The sequence below is a fragment of the Dermochelys coriacea genome, chromosome 2, assembly GCF_009764565.3.
Source record: "Dermochelys coriacea isolate rDerCor1 chromosome 2, rDerCor1.pri.v4, whole genome shotgun sequence".
Taxonomy (NCBI): Eukaryota; Metazoa; Chordata; order Testudines; family Dermochelyidae; genus Dermochelys; species Dermochelys coriacea.
The window spans coordinates 63,769,762-63,793,382 of NC_050069.1; the positions used below are offsets into that span (position 1 = coordinate 63,769,762).

General features: G+C 39.5%; 1 long non-coding RNA gene across 1 annotated transcript in view; it reads left to right on the plus strand.

The window, feature by feature from the left end:
• LOC122458448 overlaps positions 1 to 21,893 on the plus strand; it is a 37,287-nt gene extending 15,394 nt beyond the window's left edge. Inside the window, exons 2-3 of the long non-coding RNA XR_006278497.1 lie at positions 13,750 to 13,855; positions 21,751 to 21,893. This is a non-coding gene — a long non-coding RNA (uncharacterized LOC122458448). The remainder of the gene's footprint in view (positions 1 to 13,749; positions 13,856 to 21,750) is intronic.
• The last annotated feature ends 1,728 nt before the right edge of the window (positions 21,894 to 23,621 follow it).

Sequence of the window (23,621 nt, forward strand, 5' to 3'; positions counted from 1 at the left end):
GGTTTGCTTTGTTGTAATATAAATAGATAATCTCCAAGTAACAACACTCTTGGCATAGTCACTGGTTGGTTTTCTGGTAGGCCTCATAGGAGAAATGGGTCATCAGGAAGGATTTGAATGTGGGGGAAGGAGGGAAGTGGCCTTACAGTTTACCGTAGCTTGAAATGACTGTTTAATTACTTAATACTTAAGAATGTAGTTACTCAGTAAGGACTGACCTTTATGGGAAGTATCTGTACCGAATGTGGAGACACAGCTCTGCCCCCGTCTGTTCACAAAATTCCTATTGGTGTGCTCACCACACAGAAGAAGACAAGGACATGTGGTATGGGTTTTAACCTGGCTGCAACCTTATTAATCAAATTATATCCAGTGTCCCCTTCGGGGGACAGCTCAGTGCAGCCACTCACACCCCATTGATCCTTTGCTAATTCTTGGGGCTCTTACTACAGGGGAAGCCAACTGTCACACTAGGAGGGTCTCTGGGCACCTCCACTCAGCAGCTTGCATCCCTCCCCTTTTCAGAGGTTGAGGTGAGAAGGGACCTCGACCCCCAACCAGCACTGCCGTCAAGAGGGATGGTTTTCCCAGGTTAGAGCTCCAGTCCCAAGTTAGCATTTGCCCATGGGGGTTAGACACAATGCCCCCATCTCGTAAGGAGATGATCTTGGGATACCTATTATGTTATCTTTTTGGATCTGAAGCCTAAATCAGAAAGTTTCTGCACTAGGCACTTGCCAGAATTTGGGACAACTAAACAACTCTCACATAGGTTGAAAGTGTGATCTTGGAGAGGGGGAGAATTCCCGCCCTTTGGTTGCCCAAAACCCTAATCCCTAAATTTTACTATGAGGATGGCAAAAAATCCAACAAGGGTTGGCCAGTCTGGTGGTGTGGGGAAAAATTCCTTCCTAGCCCCAAAGCTAGCATAGCCTGCAGAGACTTAGATACCAGAGGGAGGGAGGGCTGGCTGCTGGAAACCAGCAATCAGGAAGTGGCCCTAAGCACATGGCTCTTATTACAGAGCCAAATCTCATGCCAAATGCCATGAAATCTTCTGGCTCCAAATCATGTGCCAAATCCCATGAAACCGCAAACTTACCCCAGAAGTCTAGTGAAGGCTGGAAATCTCATGGGACTCAGCCCATTTTGTCATTTTTGCCTTCTGCCATCAATGGGAGATACCAAAACACTCCCCTCACTAGGATCGGGGCCATCTTTGGATTAGTGGGTAGTCTCACCATAGATTTATTTGTATAGCATCTAGCACAAAGGGGCCCCAATTATGGTACAAATGTTCCAAATAATAATAAAAGTAAAAAGAAACAAGAATTAAAAGAGGATTTTTTTACAAATACGATAAAATGTTGCTACTAATCAAAGACAGGTTTATTATATATTTTTTCCACAATTGAGAAATAGGTGTTTCTCTAAAACACTTCATCCCTAAGTGACTGTGAAAACCCTTCCACTACAAGCTAACACAAATTATATTAAAGGCTTTGACTATCAACAAAATCATCATAAAAAACAAAGACCAGTTCAAGTTTCAATAAGACCAAGTTCTTACCCATTTGCTTCTGGAGACCCTTACATGCAATGACTACCTAACTCCCTTCAGCTTATCCATATAAAGTAAAGGCTTACCTCGTAATGTGTGTTACACAAGTAGTTATCCCTATAGCCAGAAAGCATGTAGAAGATAAGGGAAGACTGATTTATGATCACTCTGTATCTGAAAGGGTGTTGCATTCTATTTAACAAATAGTATTCCTCTAGATTGGAAAAATATCATAAACACATTGGAAAACCCTCAACCCAGACCCATAAACTACATGCATTTTTTTTACATTTTAATTTAGCTATCTGTTCTGGATTACATAAATAAAAAAATGAACTCTGTATTTTCTTTGTAAAATAAATCAATCCCCCTTCATTGGAATTACTGGTTAGACAGAGCATTAGAAAATGTACAAAACTGCATCTTTAACAGACATGACAACATTTCTCAATGAGAATCAAGCAGTTTGCAGTGACCTTCATGTTGATCAGCGGGGGGTCACTACTGGCATTAAATCATTTTGATTCACAGATGAGATCAACATATTCATATTTGTTTGCCAAATGTGTATTTTAATTTAAGCTTCCTCTGATTGATGCATGTAATTTATGCTGCTTAGAACTAAGGCATTATATTTTTCTTTTTTTCCTAACTAACCGGGGGAGACTTTCTTGGAAACAGATAAAGGAAAGAGTCCAGTAATTTGTAGCAATGTGACTACAGCCACACATGTTCTAGAATTAATGTTCTTCATTAGGGTGAGGAGTATCAGCTGTATATATACATCAGGTTTTTAATTAACTCGGTCCCCACTACAGGATACATGGCTCAAACTGTTTAGCGTTTTTTCTTTATCAGATTTTAAAAAATGGTGGCATAACATATAGTAAAAAAAAAAAAAGAAAAGAAAAAATGGACAAAATCTAAGTATTGAATTAAGGGTCAAGAATATTTGTATAAACCAGAGCTAATCACAAAAGAGTAACTTGGCACTTCTTGCTTTAAGGACTGTAGTTCTAACTGAAAGTTAGTCCATTGTGTCATGCTTAGCCCAGTCCAATGAAGGGGCATTAATTCAGGAATTATTGTGTTTTGAATTCTTTTAACATATTTCCAAAACACACAGAATTGTATTTACAAACACTTACGAAAGCTGCAGTTATTGAAAGAGGCAAAAGATTTTATCGCCTGAAATTATGCTAAGGTACATTTTGGGAAGATAGCTAATCCTCACATAGCAAAAGGTTTCTCAGGTCTGTTCAGACTAGGGGAGTCGATGGCTGTGTTAGTATATTGAGTGGATTGCATTTCAAATCCAAGATGAGTTCCTTAGTAATATAAACTAGGTGGTCTCAGATTGAGCTGAATATAGGGTTTGGGAAAAACTGCTACAGCATAACATAATTCAGGATCTCAGATAAGGGAAAGATATTGAAGAGAATGGAATCACTGTTTCACTCTGGCGGTTGGGTTGTGTTTTTAAGCTAAGGTGGAAGGTATTATTATGGGAGAGATGCAACTTATGTTGTTAGTGACTATCTTATATTCCACCTGAGCAGTGTACAATAAAACCAGATGACCAGATCTGCAGTCTCATTAGCTGGGATTTTTGAACTTCACTGCACAAGGAGGTCCATCTAACCATACATATTGGAATTCCTGATGAGTGAGTGGTTCGGGTTCATTTTGGTTTGGGTACATAACCAAATACTGGATGTTTTTCTGAGCAAAGATCAGAGGTATGCAAATATGGGTGTGAATTTCTGAGAGAATGTTTTCTTGAGAGACTTTTAGTACTTCCTGTCTTCACTCCCAGCAGATTCAGTAAAACTGTATATACATAAACAATATGTTAAAAATATGTATAACTTTTTGAACCTTAAAAAAAGTCTGGATCGAGTCTGGTATGATATTTTTATTATAGTAGTAGGAGCAACAACCACATCAGCTAAGGATGAATATTTTCAGTTGCTCAGCATTTCAGAAAGTTTCCACCATCAGCAGGGCCCTACCAAATTCACGGTCCATTTTGGTCCATTTCACGGTCATGGGATTTTAAAAATGGTAAATTTCATGATTCCAGCTATTTAAATCTGAAATTTCATGGTGTTGTAATTATAGTAGTCTTGACCCAAAAAGAAGTTGTCGGAGGGTGGGGGTCACAAAGTTATTGGGGCGGGGGAGGGTTGTGGTACTGCTACTCTTATTTCTGCTCTGCTTCTGGCGGTGGTGCTGCCTTCAGAGCTGAGCAGCTGGAGAGTGGCGGCTGCTGGCCAGGAGCCCAGGTCTGAAGGCAGAGCCACTGCCAGCAGCAGCGCAGAAGTAAGGCTAGCATGGTATGGTATGCTGCCCGGCTCTGAAGACAGCACAGAAGTAAGGGTGGCAATACCATGACCCCCCTAAAATAACCTTGTGACCCTCCCTGCAACTCTCTTTTGGGTCAGGACCCCCCAGTTGGAGAAATGCTGATCTCCCTCCATGAAATCTGTATACTATAGGGTAAAAGCACACAAAAGACCAGAATTCACAGTGGAAGACCAGATTTCACGGTCCGTGACGTATTTTTCATGGCTGTGAATTTGGTAGAGTCATAGTCATCAGGCTTCACTCTTCCAGTCTTTGAACTTCTTCTCCCTGGCAGATATGTTTGCAGGATCAAACCCCTGAGGTATGCCTGTAGGGTTGTGGTTTTTTTAAATATGGGTAGTAACTGTTCTTGAGAATGAATAAAATGCACTCCCTTCCCCTTTTTAAAACTAAATAAATAATCTTGTAAAAAAAATTTAACCAGGTCAGGAACTGAAATGGCTGGGGAAAGAACATGGAATTTTGGTATGAAAACTGAAGTAATTACTAGTGGTCAGGTGAAATTTGGTTTTGATCTGATCAAGTTATGGGCCATTGAAAACCACACTGTATACTTGAGTGCTAGGGATTTTTTTCTGGAGATCTTATAATGTGCAGCTGAGGAAACGTTTGCCATACGTGGTTACTACTGCTATTTCTATATATTCTTATTCCATGCTTATCATTGTAGTACTTGTGTCTTCCAGTCATGCATTAAGCAATGTGACTAACCTGTCATGAATTTGTTCTCTCATCCTCTCCCCAAGGGAAGAACTGTGGGCAGTGGAGTGTTTTGTTTTAGAATGTCTCTTCTCTCCCCCACCTCCCCCTGAGCTATACACTTATGTTAGAGAAGGGAAGGTCAAAGAAATGCGTCTTGCATTTGGAGCAGCAGGTGGCAAGGTTTTGAGGGTCTGTATTTCCTGTGGTCATTCCTGTGGGCCAGCTCCCGGGAAAGCTCTGTCTGCCTCACAGACAAGCTTCACCCTTACTGTAGACCATTCCATGCCAGGAGTGAAGTTGTCAACCACGGTCTTCATCCTGGAGTGTATCAAACTTAGCTATGCAGTGGAAAAATTAACAGAGTTGGTTAGGGGCTGATACAAACAGAGTAGAAATTGGGGTGGTCATCTGCATACTTTGTAAGGTGTGCAGAGTCTGTGCCAAAAGACCTTCAGTCCTTGAATACTATTAAGGTGTGGCACATAGAGGGAGGTTTGCTGCATACTTACTAGGAAATGCTGTAGCTGAAGTAGCTGAACCAAGTGCTCCATCCAAGCCTGGGCTCAGATCCGCTGCATTTAAGAAGGTGCATGGCAGTGAAGGAGGGTTGCGCCACACGTTATTAATCTGTTTGATTTCACTTGCACAACTCTGGCAGCAAAGAAACATGCTATCCTGGTCTCTGCAAGTGATTCAAGAGAACAGGAAGCTTTATGGGTGGCGCTGGCCATTTGCACTTAGTATTGTCCGACGTGCAGAAGTGGGACATTTTGTACTGGACTGTGAAGATGCTTCAGGAGGCAGAGGTGGAGAGGAGTGTGGATAAAGCCAGCACGTATCAGGCTTTAGAAACTTCTGAAGCAGGTCACGGGATAGTTTCCCTTCTAATGTTCATGGAACAGGGTGTGCTGGTGAATGAAGATTAGCTAAATAGTTATAGATTAGAAATTAAAGGATAGTCTGAAGTAACCGTATAGCACGTTTATGTATTCATGAAAGACCCTAGCCATTTTAGCACAATCCTTAGACATAGTCTTGCTAAAACTAGAACATTGGGTCAATCTACTTTTTTAAAAAAAATCTGTTTCATGTGTTGTCATGTGCGAAGCTTTTAAAACCCCTCAAAACTAGTTAGAGATATTTTAAGTTATCTGAAGTTAATCTGAATACTGTCAAAGAAGGGGTATTTTCCATCAGTCTGGATTATGGTTACCCATAACAGTTTATTTAAAATGCTGCAGGCTGATGATGTATTTCTGTTAAAATGCAATGTGTACATTTTGGCTGCATCACATTACATGAAGCTATGCTCCACTATCAGGTGACTTTAAAAAAAACCCTATGATTCACATGTCACTTTTCATTATAAATAGAAATACATTTTTTAAAAACAGTAGAATTAGGTATTATGCTATAAATGACCAGTATTTTGCTGGTGTTTTTTAAAGTGGGTAATGGATGTTTATTCTGTGTGTGTAGCCACATGTATCTTTTCTACCTATTTGACAACAGGACTATCTCATCTTTTTTCTATGGGGAATAGTATTATTAACTGTTAATAAGGACGAGAAGAAATGCAACTGCATAGATGTGTTGATGATATAACTATCAAGATGTTACAGTAACCCTACAGGAAGTCTAGAGATTTGTGCTTTGAAGCAGTTTTGGCAATCAAAAACTGGCTTGTATGCTCCTTCTGTTGAAAATCAACTATTCCATTTTCAGTAATCAAAACAGAGAATATTATTGAAACAATTTATCAGCCGATCATTTCCATACTATTATTTCATATAGAATTCCAGTCACCAATAATAGGCAATGTTGTAAAGTATTGCTGAAAACGCTCGCATTGTCTCTGTAGGTTGATTAGATGAGCTTTTGTACATTGGAAACCTGACTACTTTCCAACAACTTGATTTCACAAATGGAAAAACAGCATCTGTTTTCCTGCAGCTTCACATATGGCTATCATTGTTGCTTAGACAAGCTGAAGCAGGTAGCCCATGTGAAAGTATCCCTCTGGAGTGCTGTAGCCTCCTGGGATAGGATAACACTGGTCTGCTGCGAGGGACCCTGGCTCCCCCAGGCAGTTGAAACTGCATATTTAATCAACATATGCAAAACATCTGCCTGAACAACAAATTACAGAGGAAATGATCAAACATGATATTTGGTACTTCTGTGTTTGTATTTTTAGTATGGGGATTTAAATAGGTGTTGTCTGAGCCATGTTTGTTCAAATATCCAACTGTCACTGCTGGAGAGTGAGGGAGAAATAATATTATTTACAAGAGAAGGGATACGGATGTTAATTTCTAGCAAAGTAACACTTGATCTTTTGAAGAAAATCAGAGAATCTATACTAAAGTTAAGGTGAAAATATGATTTAAAGCTTTCTTTATTTGTTCTCTCCTTGGTATCCTTATTTGTTCTTATCTATACTGTATGTGATCCCACTGGGTTTTCATAGAATCATAGAATCATAGAATATCAGGGTTGGAAGGGACCCCAGAAGGTCATCTAGTCCAACCCCCTGCTCAAAGCAGGACCAAGTCCCAGTTAAATCATCCCAGCTAGGGCTTTGTCAAGCCTGACCTTAAAAACCTCTAAGGAAGGAGATTCTACCACCTCCCTAGGTAACGCATTCCAGTGTTTCACCACCCTCTTAGTGAAAAAGTTTTTCCTAATATCCAATCTAAACCTCCCCCATTGCAACTTGAGACCATTACTCCTCGTTCTGTCATCTGCTACCATTGAGAACAGTCTAGAGCCATCCTCTTTGAAACCCCCTTTCAGGTAGTTGAAAGCAGCTATCAAATCCCCCCTCATTCTTCTCTTCTGCAGACTAAACAATCCCAGCTCCCTCAGCCTCTCCTCATAAGTCATGTGCTCTAGACCCCTAATCATTTTCGTTGCCCTTCGTTGTACTCTTTCCAATTTATCCACATCCTTCCTGTAGTGTGGGGCCCAAAACTGGACACAGTACTCCAGATGAGGCCTCACCAGTGTCGAATAGAGGGGAACGATCACGTCCCTCGATCTGCTCGCTATGCCCCTACTTATACAACCCAAAATGCCATTGGCCTTCTTGGCAACAAGGGCACACTGCTGACTCATATCCAGCTTCTCGTCCACTGTCACCCCTAGGTCCTTTTCCGCAGAACTGCTGCCGAGCCATTCGGTCCCTAGTCTGTAGCGGTGCATTGGATTCTTCCATCCTAAGTGCAGGACCCTGCATTTATCCTTATTGAACCTCATTAGATTTCTTTTGGCCCAATCCTCCAATTTGTCTAGGTCCTTCTGTATCCTATCCCTCCCCTCCAGCGTATCTACCACTCCTCCCAGTTTAGTATCATCCGCAAATTTGCTGAGAGTGCAATCCACACCATCCTCCAGATCATTTATGAAGATATTGAACAAAACGGGCCCCAGGACCGACCCCTGGGGCACTCCACTTGACACCGGCTGCCAACTAGACATGGAGCCATTGATCACTACCCGTTGAGCCCGACAATCTAGCCAGCTTTCTACCCACCTTATAGTGCATTCATCCAGCCCATACTTCCTTAACTTGCTGACAAGAATGCTGTGGGAGACCGTGTCAAAAGCTTTGCTAAAGTCAAGAAACAATACATCCACTGCTTTCCCTTCATCCACAGAACCAGTAATCTCATCATAAAAGGCGATTAGATTAGTCAGGCATGACCTTCCCTTGGTGAATCCATGCTGACTGTTCCTGATCACTTTCCTCTCCTCTAAGTGCTTCAGGATTGATTCTTTGAGGACCTGCTCCATGATTTTTCCAGGGACTGAGGTGAGGCTGACCGGCCTGTAGTTCCCAGGATCCTCCTTCTTCCCTTTTTTAAAGATGGGCACTACATTAGCCTTTTTCCAGTCATCCGGGACTTCCCCCGTTCGCCACGAGTTTTCAAAGATAATGGCCAAGGGCTCTGCAATCACAGCCGCCAATTCCTTCAGCACTCTCGGATGCAATTCGTCCGGCCCCATGGACTTGTGCACGTCCAGCTTTTCTAAATAGTCCCTAACCACCTCTATCTCTACAGAGGGCTGGCCATCTCTTCCCCATTTTGTGTTGCCCAGCACAGCAGTCTGGGAGCTGACCTTGTTAGTGAAAACAGAGGCAAAAAAAGCATTGAGTACATTAGCTTTTTCCACATTCTCTGTCACTAGCTTGCCTCCCTCATTCAGTAAGGGGCCCACACTTTCCTTGGCTTTCTTCTTGTTGCCAACATACCTGAAGAAACCCTTCTTGTTACTCTTGACATCTCTTGCTAGCTGCAGCTCCAGGTGCGATTTGGCCCTCCTGATATCTTTCCTACATGCCCGAGCAATATTTTTATACTCTTCCCTGGTCATATGTCCAAGCTTCCACTTCTTGTAAGCTTCTTTTTTATGTTTAAGATCCGCTAGGATTTCACCATTAAGCCAAGCTGGTCGCCTGCCATATTTACTATTCTTTCGACTCATCGGGATGGTTTGTCCCTGTAACCTCAACAGGGATTCCTTGAAATACAGCCAGCTCTCCTGGACTCCCTTCCCTTTCATGTTAGTCCCCCAGGGGATCCTGGCCATCTGTTCCCTGAGGGAGTCAAAGTCTGCTTTCCTGAAGTCCAGGGTCCGTATCCTGCTGCTTACCTTTCTTCCCTGCGTCAGGATCCTGAACTCAACCAACTCATGGTCACTGCCTCCCAGATTCCCATCCACTTTTGCTTCCCCCACTAATTCTACCCGGTTTGTGAGCAGCAGGTCAAGAAAAGCGCTCCCCCTAGTTGGCTCCCCTAGCACTTGCACCAGGAAATTGTCCCCTACGCTTTCCAAAAACTTCCTGGATTGTCTATGCACCGCTGTATTGCTCTCCCAGCAGATATCAGGAAAATTAAAGTCACCCATGAGAATCAGGGCATGCGATCTAGTAGCTTCCGTGAGTTGCCGGAAGAAAGCCTCATCCACCTCATCCCCCTGGTCCGGTGGTCTATAGCAGACTCCCACCATGACATCACTCTTGTTGCACACACTTCTAAACTTAATCCAGAGACACTCAGGTTTTTCCACAGTTTCGTACCGGAGCTCTGAGCAGTCATACTGCTCCCTTACATACAGTGCTACTCCCCCACCTTTTCTGCCCTGCCTGTCCTTCCTGAACAGTTTATAACCATCCATGACTGTACTCCAGTCATGTGAGTTATCCCACCAAGTCTCTGTTATTCCAATCACGTCATAATTCCTTGACATCACCAGGACCTCCAGTTCTCCCTGCTTGTTTCCAAGGCTTTGTGCATTTGTATATAAGCACTTGAGATAGCCTGTTGATCGCCCCTCATTCCCAGTATGAGGCAGGAGCCCTCCCCTCACAGACCTTCCTGCCTGTGCTTCCTCCCGGTATCCCGGGATCTTGATCTTGATCAGTGACCCATTTGGAGAAACTGAATCTGAACTGAGATAAAAATATCTGGGCTTTTTTTTTTCATATGTTTTTGGTAAACATTTCTGCTTCTTAAGGTCAAGGGATTGGCAGCATTAGAAATTGAATTCCTGAATACATCCATAGGCCAGGTATATTTCAGACAGATGCTCTCTTTCTCAAACTGCCCTGCCAATGACCTCAACCCTGATTTGGAAGGACAACCCAATCTACTTTAAAGTGGAAAGGTGATTTAGTCTCCAGCCATGCTGGCTCAGTCTTGAACCTCTCCTGAACACAGTTTGTCATTTGTACTGAAACATTAAATGTTCTGGTAATGTGAAGTATCTCCCATTAGCGATTATACTCAGACTAATCTTTTTCTCTAAAACCTGGCTTGGAATAGATTGGAACAGAAACTCAGCAATAAAAGATTAAGCTATTTCTTCGCCTCTATGAATTTTTTTTTAAAAGCAACACTATCTATCTAGATCCAGGTTTCCTGAAGGTGAGCATCACAAAAAGAAAAGAAAATTAAGTTCAGTTTCATGCAGGAGTATAACCATTTAATCTTGAATAACACGATGGAAAAACAGATCAGGAAAATAAACAAAGAGAGAAAAGGAAACAGAAGAAAACCCCAGAACAGTGTCATTGGACCTTTAAGAGGAAGCAGGGCCAGTGCACATATGACTGGTCAGCTGACCCCAGTTGAGCTTTAAAAGAGGACACCAGGGCTGAGAGAGAGAGAGAGAGACCTGGTAAGGGAAAGCCTGGGTGAGTCAGGCTGAGACAGTTAGGAAAGGGATTGAGACAGTGGACATGGGGCTTTCACTCTGATGGGGTTCCTGGTGTGCATCCTGGACTCTCGGACTGCTGAGTCCTCTGTCTCACTAACCTGGGCTTCCTCTCACACTGTGGTGCTGTTGGCAAGCTACAAACCTCTGGCAGGTACTGCAGTTACACAGACATCCACAGGCAAGGACACAACCAACTGAATTACATGAATGCTTCTCCCAGCCACTCGTGAACCAAAAAAAGAGGCTCCAGCCAATTCTCCCCAGCTCCCCAGCCTTGCATTCCAGAACTGTACTGTATTGCCCTGGTCAGAAGCACAGTCAGAAGTTCATTACCCAGTCCTCCCCTCCCTTGATGTGGAGAGGACACACACTAGCCTTTGTAAACTGAGCTGAGATTTCCTAAGCACTTTAACCAAAAAACACTGTATTAGGTAAAATATAAAACAGATTTATTAACTACAGAAAGATAACCTTTAAGTGATTACAAGTAGTAGTAGTAAGTATAGAGATCAAAGTTGGTTACCTAAGAAATAAAAGTAAATTCACAATTTGTTTGATTCAAATCCTGTTTAGTTTATAGAACTCAGAGTCTCACCCTGATAGATGCTACAAACAGGTCAAAGATCTTCAATACACGGGCAATGATACAATGCAATACAATACAATACAAATGATACTTCACAAGGCATACTTTGTACAAAACATACAATTATATGATAGTGGTGAATATGATGGTTCCAGGGTGCTGCTCTGAAGTACAGCATGCCACACATTCCCAGCTCCCTGGGAATGGGGAGCCCTGGAGAGCTAGGACTGTCTAAGTCTTCTGGGAGGGGGAAGCAGTGAAACAGGAGCCTCAGGATTGCCAAAGTCTCTGGGAAGAGGGCAGAAGGAACCTGAGAATTAAAGGGGCGGGGGTGGAGACCCTGGCAGCTGTAGCTCAGGGTGGTTGAGGAACTGTGTTTTTGTTGATTTGGCTTAAGTTTGGACAATAAAACTGCCTAGAAGAAATTATGGTTATGAGAGTGAGTCGTTGGCAAGCTAGGGAGAAGCCCTGCCTTGTGACAAATACATTAGCCAAAAGTCCATACTTACAGCAGGGGTCCAAGACAGGCCACTATGCATCAATAAAAATTTGTCTTCTGTGTCAAGAGCTGGTGCTTGAAAAATCATAAAAAGAGAAATCTTCCACAAATTATGACAACACAATTTTAAAAATAGGTGGCTATGGCTAGAGACACAGGAAAAGTGGATAGTCAGTGTCAGTGTATCCAACATCAACAGTAAAGCCACAAGTCAGGCAAGCTCGTAAGCACAAGTCCATCCCCATTCAGCAAAACATTGAAGCACATGGTTAAACACAGGCTTAAGTGCTTGGCCAAACTGGGACCAAACAGCCTCAAAATAATTAAAATAAAAATGCCAGATCTAATAACCCAGAATAATAACTCAAAAGTGCTGGTACTGTCAGTTCTAATGAAACAAGAAGAAGTTGGTATATAATTGCAAGTTCCTCATTTGAAGGTACTAGTGCATTCCTCTATCAGACAGGAATTCTTCAGACCTAATCACTTGTGTTAGCTGCCTCTCCTATTATGGAGAACGTTGAAGCCATACTGCAGGTGAGCATAATCATTCTTTATTCAAAACTGAATAAAGCAACTTAAGGGAAACCAAATTAGATCCAGGCTGAACTGGGGGAAGGGTGACGTGAGCTTAGCTTTCAGAGAAGAAGATGACTATCTACAGCACTTTGGATAGATTGGAGAGAGAGAGAGAGGAGGCAAGGAGGTAATGAAGACAAGTGATGACCAAAGAAGGAACAAGGATTTAACCAGGGAGAGGGTAAGGGAGGGAGAGGGAAATGGATCAATTTGGAAGAAATTGTGTAGTGGAGAGAATGACTGAAGTTAATGAGAGACTAGAGGGTTCAGGGTACAAGAAGAAGAAGCCAAATATGACACAGAAGTCTTTAAAAATTAAAAATGTCACCATTGCTTTTTTTGATATACCAGCATTTTTATATCAACTAAAGAAAAACACTCACTAACACTCACTATTTCACTTAAAGATGGATAAAATATTCTGTTTACTAAGGTCATTTATATCATTGTAAAATATTTTCCATCATAGATTACTAATAAAAAATACTGTCTGTCCATTTTCCAATGAGCTTAAACATTTTGAAAGTTAATACTCCACAAGGCAAGTAAAATTTTTGCTTTTTCCAATGTGTTTGCAGCATTTGAAAAATTATCAAAGTATAATCCTCTCCCAAAATCACTAATTTTAAAGAATAACCATTTCTGATTTCTCATTAACTTAATATGTGAATATGTTTGTGACTAAATCTGTTGTATTTGCTATTTGGCTAAAAGTAATCATTAATGAGTATGGGAGCACTCATTCCTTCCGTGACTCAAGAAATAATTTTTGGTCACAGAAGTTTTTTAAACAAGCATTAAAGTACTGTATATATAAACTCAATATAGAGAGAACTTCCTGACAAGTAAATGATGTAACAGAATTAGATACTGTGGTGTGGTCAAAGCTTTGGCTGACTATTAATGATAATAACATATATTAGCTATTTTCACATAATGAATCAGTGCAGTGATTTCTTTCTCAACGGCAAGTAGTACAAGATTTTGGGTGGTCTTTTTGGTCCAGTGAAGCACCAACAGAGAGTTAGAAATGAATACTCAAAATTATCCTTGCAGTAACTATTCTTAGTGTTTGTGTACAAGGAAAAAATGCCCAAAGGAGGGGGAATCCACCTCAAAAATTATTAGAGTACTGACATAGTATCATTCATCTTGGCAAAAGTTGACTGAGCAGATGATAAAGATCCACTTAACTTGGACTCAATCAAAGGTTTCGCTATTTTCATTTCACAGGCCAGATGTAGCTCATCATCAGTTGGAGCTGATTTCAGAAGAGGTGTTAGAGTCTGCTAGTCCAAAAGAGAATCTGATCCAAACACCAAAGGGAGCCATGAGATAAGTGAGTATTCTCACCAATGTTCTCAGTTGTTCAGTGAACCTGCTGTTCAACTCAAGCAAAGTAGTGTCAATGATGTGGAACAAGATCTACTTTAGAAGGCTTTTAAATTACTGTATTCTACACTGTCCATCCAAACCTACTGTCCTGCTATTGGCTGTCCAAACAATACTGTCTTTTTGGGGACAAACAAAAAGGAACGACTGGTAAATACAGCACAGAAGCAGACTATGCTATGAAAAATGAGAAATCTAAAAGCCACAATATACAGTATAGTGACAAATCTACTTAAATGGTGACAAAATAGTTACAGCTTTGCAGCTCTTCCTCTAAAGATGTTCAAACTTTCCATCACTCAGTGAGACATTCTCAGTTATCTGGATGGTATTCAATATTATGTGTTTTCTGACTAAAGCAATGGGAAGAAAGATTGGTAAGCACACAATTAATTAGTCATTCATTACTATTATTTGCAGTACCTGAGACATGAAGGATTCAGCAGCACTCAATCCAGCTGCTGGATTTCAATAATCACTTAGAAGTGTGGCTGTCTTACAGTATCTTTAAAAGATAGCTGATGGCTTGCGACATTAACAGAGTATATTATGCACATATCTACCACTGACTCCAGTGGGAGTTGTGGGCATCTACTGAAAAGCAAGGAAAGTCCTTATAAGTAGAAATGAGAAAACAATTTGCCATGAATCAAGTATTCAACAAATACAGCTGTCTTTTGTTAGGGGAAAGCCATCCCTGTGCAGAGGGCCAGCATGAGGCCTGTGCATCATGTTGACTATGTCCGAGCTTAAATGGAACCTAAGCAGTGCAGAACCTTGTTCTCTGAAATTCTCCCTGACTTATTTGCCTGTGAACCAATAATGAAATTCTCCAATATATGTTCACAAAAATTGAACTTCTCTTCCAGGAATAATTCAACAAGTTATTTATATATTATGAATATTGACCATTTTAAATTGTCTTTTTGTTGATTAGATTCCAAAGTCATCTTTCTGTTATTTCTATTCCCTGATTGGATAACTTATATAACTAACCAGTCCAGCTTGACTAATAATAATAATGAGAGTTTTACACAGTTCAGAGTTTTTGTTTCTGGCAAATGTTAGAGCTAAGAATTGACTTTTGGGGCTAAATCCTGTGGTCCTAAAACTTAGGCTAAATTCTGCCAGTGAGAGTTTGGCTTGAAGAAGCTTTGAATAAGAACTGCAGGCCCTGTGTCAGTATCCATGTTAATAAAGACAGTGCCATCAAATGTTCATGGAAAGTGGATGTGAAAGGGTCACAAATGTGATCAAATTGATATTCGTTTTGGAACAATTATTTTGTGGAATATTAGCTCACCTCAATGTCTATCTTAAAGTGTGTTAGAATCATAGCTGAGAAGGCAGGTCCTACAGTTTTTTAAATAATACAATGGTGCCAATGATAGTAATACATAAATACATAACAAATCCACACTTGTTCATCATTTGGAAACTTCATAAATGCTATTTTCAAGAAATGTTCTAACCAGATGAAATTGATGCCTGAAATAATATACAGAACAGTGTATTTGTGTTTCACATTTTGTCTGGCTACGTACTTCCACACTAACTTCTTTTCACTGCCCCTTTAAGAGCACAAATTAATAATGCCACAAGAAGATAGATCAGCAGTGTTCAAAAGAGCAATAATCATGTCAGAGGTGTAGATGGCATGAAGATGATTGAGTTGTGCTTCTTGTATTAGATGTTTCAAGGAATACCTTATGTAACATAGAGCAATGGACAAAATTTCCATGTTACTCTGATACCTCATGCCATCGCATTTAATTGTGTAACAGTCAATCACTATCACATAAATTTGCTTCTTCCATGATTTCTTGTAATCTTGTAAGTGGTAGGCATGTTTTCAGTGAGCTGATTCTAGACTTCAGGAGATGTATATTTGACATTTGCTGGAATTGCTAGTTATTGATATACCTTTCTGAAGACAACTTGTCCTTCTGGCTTTTTGAGCACACCTAATATGAGTTTATCTTTTCTGACCATTAGTTCATTCATTATGATCAATTAAATTAGGTAAATTATAGACCATGAAAAATCATGGGTTTTTAAAAATTTTATGTGTAAGTAAAAGTCCCTTATTATATACCTTTGTCTGACACAGTGTATTTCATGTTATCATAGATCAGAGAGTTGGATTACTGCTTGTGATATTATCAAATTTAGCTTATTAAGACAACTTGCTACATAACTCCCTTTAAGAAATGTTTAGAATTCCATGCATTTTACACCGTAAGATAAATATGCTCACTAAAAATACATACTTTTCTTATACTTATACTACTTATACTCTCCCTCTTTCTCTCTGTGTGTGTATATAAACATACACACATATACACTAATAAATATGTTACATTTTGCTATCCTCTAATATATGTTAGGTAGGATATCATTTATTCACAGTTTGGAATACCAGAGTTAATATCTATGTTAAAAATTTAATTCACTGAATTGCTTCTGCAGTGGACATAGCATGAATTTGGGCTTGATCAAGCCAGAGAAAGGAAGTAATGCCTTGACAAACCCTCATCAACCAGTGGAGAGAAGAACAGCAGGTTTAAAAAAAAAAAAAAAAGAATCAGCTCACTGTACCAACATCAAGCCACGGAAAAGACAGTTGAGTACAGAAAAAAGACATTTCTAGAACTGGAGTTAAATAGTTCAATGAATTTTCAGGCAATATAATGTAATTGTCTTGTGTATAATTTTTAGGACCACAAGCAGGTCATGTATTTTGACTACCCATTTATCAGACCATATGAAAAAATGTCCATCCCTTCTCAGGAATATCATCTTTTCTTAATGACTTAAACTGCCTTCAGAAATAATGCTCCTTTAAATGGACAAACTAAGCAAAGTAAACTTCTCCATTTTGTGAGTCAGTCCCCGAAGTAACACTTTCTGGTGGCAGTATACATTGTGCGAAACCAAAAGTGAGGGTGGTACTTGTCCAAGGTTAGTCAGCATTAGATATTAGAGTAAAAGGGTTGCTCTACTATGTAGTCCATGCTATATGTAAACAACTCCTCGACATTTATTTATTAGTTAATTAAATCATCAAAAATCAGCCACTTGTTGCTTCTCAATTTCTTTCAAGAGGAGAATGCCTCTGGTGCAGCAAATAATGTATGTAAAAAACAGTGGTCTCTAGCTCAAGAGAATGCCAGCTGTTCAGAATCCATAGCTACCCGACATCATGTCTGTCTCTAAGTTTGTCTGGTCTTCGGGTTTTTCCTGAAGGACCTCCTCTGTGAAGAGAGAAACTCCAAGCCCCCATCCCCACACTCATATCCTTCTGAGAGCTAGCAACATTTAGCTGCCAGCATGAGTGAGAAGCTAAGCACCTACATTTAGGGTGTCCCAACAGAGAAGCTCTGTGTTCCTGTGCTGGTTCCTAGAAAATGCCACACTGTTATGGTGAATAGTGCTCTGTATAAAGTCTGTTTCTTCAGACACATAGTCATTTTCCTCCTTTTGCAAGTGCTTTGCCACATATTCCTTTGTGATCAAGTCTGGCTGGTGAGAGAACCGAAGACTAAGTAGGGTTTGCTAGACAGGCTTTTAGTCAGACCAGCTTGTATCCACACCAGGATTCTGCACCCACCTTGCGAATTGAAATGTGAATCCGTATTTTTTTGTGAATTTTATTAAAACACTTACATAAAATAAAGGAAAAATCACAAAACCAAGTTACCATTAATAATATTAAACTCAACTAAGAATAAAGAAATGCTCCTACCAAATCAATATAAAATCAAGATCAAATAAAAAATTAGTCTTGATTTTTGGGTTCAAATTAAATAATCCAACTAGCTAAATGATTGAATTAAAACCTAAAATGATCAATCCTTATATAAAATCTAAGAAGGGGTTTCAGGAGGTGGTTGTCCAGTTAGTTATAGAACTTTACCAAAGTCAATCAAATCTATAATTGGAATGTTTCAATATCTTAATACTGAAACCAAATTATTAACTAATGTTCGAATCACAACCTCAGAGCATATTATGGAGCTTCCTCCTTAGACTTTAATCTTTAGTTGCAGTTAAGCCTTTCCTCCACCCAGAGCTGTAATAATACAGATTTAATAGGGTACTTTTGATAAGCAGAAGTTTGACATCTCTTATTTACCAACAAATACATACCACAATCTCAAGTCTCTCAGGACTTTTAAACATAGAGAACAGAGCACACACTAACAAGTAAATTTATAAGACAACATTTAGGACTATTTAAATGTTGGGAACATTTCTTTCAAGTGCCTCCTATTGTGGACTTTACAGATGCTCTCACACACATGTATGCACACTTCTACTTCCACACCATGGTGGGGGAAGAGAATAAAAAAAATAGGAAAAAGGAAAAATAATATACTTCAGATAACAGAGGAGTTGCAAATTCTCCAGCTCCCTCAGTCTCTTGGTTCCCAGAGAAAGCTGTAATGTCAGGCAAGGACCAAGACCCCAGTATTCTGCTAGCTCAGCACTTCTTGGCAGCAGACCTCCTTTGGATGCAGGGAAAGAGAAACTAGAGTGGCCGGATGTTGATATTGTGACTTCCTCTCCTCAATCTCAGAGATTCTGGAAGGTCTGTCTCCTCTCAGGTGGCATATTGATCCCAAAGGTGAGGTTTCTTGGTCTAAGCCTAGATTAATAGTTTGTGAAATTTGCCTATTCATCCTTGCAGTACCTCCAAGGTCTTCAGACAGATCAGGTACAAGGACTACATTGGTCCAATCAGTTTCTCCTAACTGAACATTGGTTTGGAAAAAGTCTACTTAAATCAGCTATTTTTAAAATATTCATTCTTTTGTCTACCACAGAGACTGTAAGTCTGATCTCCACCTGCCCAAAATATCAAAAATCTGGATACACGAGACCATATTTGAGGAAGCTGGTATGGTCTTATCTGGGTAAAAGGTCTTAAAATGACATTATGTCACCAGTTTATGGATAGGATTTTTATATTTAACTTATCAAAATAGTTAATTGAAAAAAAACCCTAACAACAAAACCAGGCCCTTGGCATTCATTCATCAGCAAAGTTAAAAATAAGTTCAAATTTATGTTCAGTTTCATCACCTCCAGTTCCTGAGGAATAGTATTTTTATTTTTGAACTTTTGAGTATTTGTTATTATTTAATTTTGAAATTATTTTATTTTATAGGTCAAGCTGCTTATCTTCTGGAATCTTCATCTAGATAAAGAAAAGTGGCTTTAAAGCCTATCAAGATGAAATCCACTTACAACATACAATTTTATTATTGTATTTTTATTATTATTGATTATTATTATTTGTTCTATTGTGGTGCCCAAAGGCTCTACTCATAAACCCTGACCCCTCTGTGCTAAGGGCTGTGCAAACTCAGAACAAAAAGATGGTCCCTGCACCAAGGGTCTTAGACTCTAAGTAGGAGCTGTATTCCCATATAAGCTATTCTTCTCACACTGGCAACTCTCAAAGTTATGTTCTTTGGAATACTTTCAGGCAGTACATGTGATCTAGTCCCTGAGCCATCAAAACATTCAAGCATGTGCTTACTTTAACTATGTGAGTAATGCGATTGAAGTCAATGAGTCAGTTCACACAGTTAAAGTAACCACATGCTTAAGTTCTTGCTGGATCAGGGCTTTAATAAACAACCATGAACAAAGCTGCTGTTGTGATTGGGATATTTCAGTTTGTTCTTACAGTACATATTCATAACTGTTTCATGCTGCTCGAATAAGACAGTTCTATAGGCATGCTGACTAGCGCAGAACTTCCCTAAAAATTGTGTGTGTAAATGTCCTGATTGATGTTGAAACATTGTTATATTTGCAGAGAAGTAATTGTTTTCTAATTTGATCAATTTCCATTGGGAATTGCCTATTTTTGACATTTATGTATCCCTCATAGTCTTATTCCTCTGATACCCTTCATTTCACTTTCTAGTAGTCATATGAAAGTGATCTATTAATAATTACTCACACCTATAATGATTCGTCTTAGACGAATCCTTGGGGCAGGGACCTTTATTTACCTTTTGCTTCTTTGTAAGCACAGTGCAAGGGACAAAGAGTAAAGAACCCAACTATTGGATGATTCTCAAACAGATGGCCTTGCGTGTGAAAAATGCAGGAGTTCTTGAGTTAGGGCAAAGACCTGGAGGGTCTGACAGAAGTGAGCAGAAAGCCCTGGGAACTGTAGCTCATGTTGGAACTGAGGAACTACTTTATTTTTATATTTTGCCCAAGTTTATGTTTAACCAATAAATTGTGCCCTCTGGCAAAGGCCTCACACAGTTTCTGGCATTGAATGACTCTGCCCTGGGCTGGTAAGATAGCCCACCAGCTTACAAGCATGTACCCATCTTCCTTCATTTTTGTGAAGTTCTGAACACCCTGAAAGTTCTCAAGAAATACAAATAGTGCTTTATTTTCAGAGCTGCTGAGCAACTCATTTTCTGTTGAAGACAATGGGAGGCCTGTGTACATGGTTACTCAGCGCAACTTAAAATCAGGCCAATAAAGACCCATCTTGCTGGCATTGAAATTAATAGTTGTTTTGACACCAGTGCAAGCAGGATAGGGTCCTATCATAATAGCTTCTGGAGAGGTATTGTTCAGGCATTTACACAGTACGCTGACTATTCTTTAGGGTTTTCATGGGCAGGACACCAAAAATTCCTTCACTGAGTTGCACAGGCAGCCTTTCATTCATTTTTACATTGAAGGAACTGCTTGCTAGGGTGCTTCTTTTTGCATCAGAACAAGAGCTGCTGTCTTATGTATTTTTAAATCAGCCTCAGCCTTGGTTCTCTCAGATTATCAGTAGCATAACCTCTTTCTCTGAAATATGTCTTGCATTCTCTGTTGCACTTAACTGTGCAAAGATACATTAGCATACTTTTTTTTGATAAAGACAGAAAGATCATTTGAATGAAGTTATGCACTGAGAAGTGACTATAGAAAAGGCATATGAGGTTCCATATTTTTGTCTCAGTGACTCCAGAGCAAATATGTTTTGTTTATAAGTAAACAGATCTGCTTGTTATTAGCTGCCAGCCCTTCCAACTTACCCTGGAATCTGAAAGTCAATCTTAGTTTCTGCTGTTCTGTGCATCATCATCAGAAATCAAGATTCTGCGTGCTAAATTCTGACCTCAGTTACTTACCATTGCCATTAATGGATTTGCTTTTAGATACACCTGTGTATTACCAATGCTATCACAGGCTCTGCAGAACTAAATGACTCTGAAGAGCTAAACAGAGTAAAACTTACTAAAAACATAATTTTGTGTTCCAGTTCAGAGCAACTTGGGTACAATAAACTTTTCAGATACTGTGAATTAGCTGGGCTTTGTGTGTTTCTTGAGAAAGCAATCAATATTTCATCCTATTGTTGTTTAATGAGAAATTGTACTATTTTTTAAAAGAAACCACGAACAAGAAATGCTCTGAGGCCTGGATAATAACACCATATACACTGGGACTTTTAGACACAGTAAGACACAAAGTTTGAGTGATAGTTATGTTATCACCTATGTGAGAAGGGTTACTCTCTGTAGTCTTTTTTTCTACAGTGCAGTACTCTTTAGTCCTAACCTATTGCAGTGTAGAAAGCAAATGGTCAAATGTTAACAAATAATCTACAAGGGTGTTTTTTTACTAACCCTTACACGTCCTCTCTTCTTCTACCCAACTCTTTGTTTCTTTTGTACCTCTTTTTTTTTTCTTCCCCTTTTCCTTGATAGTCATTTGGTTTTACTGATGTATTCAATGAAGATAATTTAACAAGCCTTTAGTGTTTTACTAAAATTTTATGTATATTTTTCTTTTAAAAAAATCTCATTACAGATGGAAGGCCAGATTCTCTTCTGCATTCTAGCCTCTTTGCGTGGATCTGGCTGATGATCTTTTCTGCAAAGAAGCTGGAAAGCTGTCAGATCTCCCCAACTGACACGGTTCCAGTCATATCCCAACTGGGTAGCTGACTCCTATGCCACCTCTGTAAGGTGTATGTGAGAGGTGAGTAGAAGCATTTGCAACACTACTGCACTCTGGCTATTCTTGGCTGGCTATCTTTGGCTGGTAGACAGCATCCTGAGGGTAAATTAGATCAGCCAAGGGTTGCTCTTAAGTGCAAAAGGTAGGTAAACAACCAGTCGCGGCATAAAGGAGCTGCAACTGATTCCTTTGCAGCCCTCTGTAGTGACATCCAGTAGACACTGGGCAAAACAAAGAATTTCGGTCTAAAATTAATGAGCTTGTTTGTCTGTCACCTAGGGGTTCCATATTTCATGATACTGGGGTTCTACAACTGGATTTCAGTGGGAACCTTGCATTGTAGCTCACTGGATTGAGCCCTTAAATACTATAGTGATAAGAGAGAAAGAGAATTTTTCTTTTATATAGGACAAATTTGTATGAACTATTATTTCTCTTTCACAGAAATCAATTCCTATCCTATCCCCCTGGGATTCCGGATGGAAAGATTTCAATATTTATTTAAACAAAAAGTGATACTCATAAGATTATGGAAACCCATGTAACCCATGTGAATGTTTACAATTTTAACCAAGTTTGAAATAAATATTTACAGTTGAATTGCAGTCTTAAAATTGAAGGGAATATGTTAGCTACAGTATCTTAATCGAGAAAATATACATTGTTAGTAGTTATTTAAGAGCTTATTACAGAATTGGAGAGAATAGTTTTCCTTTCTCCTTTTGAAAGCAAATTTGCATTAAATCCCCATATGGACCTTCTTTTAAAAAGTTGATTTTATCTGGTTAAAAAGATCAAATTGATAACATATATCACAAGGCAGATATTCTTCAGCAAAGATCTAAATTAAAGCTATTGATAAAATGCCCTCATTTAGGTGAAATAATGTGCATTTAAAAGCCTTTTTTTGAGCACAGAGTTCAGTTATTATGATAGGAAATGTTGTGATTTATTCTTTTCTGGGGGATACAGTTCTATTGGCTGTGGAGTTGGGGATGGTTAAGCTGCTGTTTAATTTGATTGTTGTGTCAAGGTTGTCTAGGGCTATAGATAGCGTTTCAATATTGTAGAAATCCAGATAAATAAAAATAAAACTGTAAAATGTGGACAAAACTATAGCCTACAGGTACATTTAGACAAAAAGAATGGAACACGGGTAAACTCTCCTCTCCCCCCCCACCATATAAATGGATATAGGAAATTTATGTAAAGTGGTTATCACTAATGGAAAAAAGTGTATATGCTTTACAGAACCAAAGGTGAATGGAGGAGGGGAAACATGGTAAAAAAAGAAGACAAGAAAGCCCAGCCAGAACCCATCTGCAGTGTAACCATAGGCAACTACACAGACTCATAGGGAATTTTAAAGGTGCCAACACAACAGCCTCTGGGGTCTGCCAAGGAGGCAGGTGCTGGTGCTGAGTGACTATTTTCTACTCTTTGCCGCACCATTTTAAAGAATCTTACCTGATCATCTCCCCATCTTCTATGGATAGCACTGTGGTGAGGTAGTGGACATGCCACCACTGTCACACTTTATTTTGCACAATAGCTTTAGCAAGCTTAGAGAACTTTTGATTTGAAATCCAACACCACATGCTAGGCTACTCAAAAACTGGGAAATTTTGATTTTTAAATGGAATGTCTTACAAGTGGTATACCTGGATTCATGTTCAATCTGTTGTAGTCTGTTCATGACTGAAGGTATGGGTCTCCCCATT